Source organism: Coffea eugenioides, chromosome 9 (genome assembly GCF_003713205.1).
Source record: "Coffea eugenioides isolate CCC68of chromosome 9, Ceug_1.0, whole genome shotgun sequence".
Classification (NCBI taxonomy): Eukaryota; Viridiplantae; Streptophyta; class Magnoliopsida; order Gentianales; family Rubiaceae; genus Coffea; species Coffea eugenioides.
Window position 1 is genome coordinate 34,072,584 of NC_040043.1, and position 971 is coordinate 34,073,554.

Here is a 971-nt window from a genome sequence, read left to right on the forward strand (position 1 = left end):
TACGTAGACAAAGGAGGCACACACAACAGCAAGAGGAACAAGAGATTTGGCAACCGATAGAGGACATTTTGATAGAACTACCATTTGAAGAAGAAATGGCGGAAAATGACCAAAATAGGCGAGTTCTACGAGATTATACTCTACCGGGAACACAAGGATCTCAAACAAGCATAGTAAGGCCTACGGTAAATGCTAACAATTTTGAGATTAAACCATCACTTATCCAAATGGTTCAACAATCTCAATTTGGAGGTAATGCAGTAGAAGATCCTAATACACACTTAGCTACATTCTTGGAAATTTGTGATACAATTAAAATGAATGGAGTTAGTGATGATGCCATAAGGCTAAGATTGTTCCCATTTTCATTGAGAGATAAGGCCAAACTTTGGCTACACTCTCATGCTCCTAATACTTTCACTGGATGGGATGAACTATCAAGAGCATTCTTAAATAAGTATTTTCCACCAGGTAAGACTGCTAAGTTTAGAATGGATATCACTAGTTTTAGCCAATTGGAAGGTGAATCATTATATGAGGCATGGGAAAGGTTTAGAGATTTGCTTCGGAAATGTCCACATCATGGACTGCCGGAATGGTTAATCATACAAACCTTCTATAATGGTTTAGTTTTTTCTACTAAAACTATGATCGATGCAGCCGCAGGTGGAGCTTTAATGGGTAAATCACCCCAAGAAGCTCATAATTTGATAGAAGAAATGGCAGCAAATAACTACCAATGGGCCAATGAGAGAGGTAATACAAGACGTCACGCAGGTATGATAGAAATGGACACTCTCAATATGCTAAGTGCTCAAATGAATAATGTGATGAAGTTGCTAAGTAAACAAGGTGGAGCTGGTCCAAGTTCATCTAATGCACATGTAGCATGTTGTTCTATATGTGGAGGTGAACATGATACTAATGAGTGTGTTGATTCTGAGCAGGTACAATTTGTCAATAATTACAAC

General features: G+C 38.2%; 1 non-coding gene across 1 annotated transcript; it reads right to left on the bottom strand.

The window, feature by feature from the left end:
* Positions 1-482: 482 nt before the first annotated feature.
* On the bottom strand, positions 483-589 carry LOC113748530. The gene has a single exon (XR_003464384.1). It is a non-coding gene; the product is annotated as a small nucleolar RNA R71 (small nucleolar RNA).
* Positions 590-971: the final 382 nt, after the last annotated feature.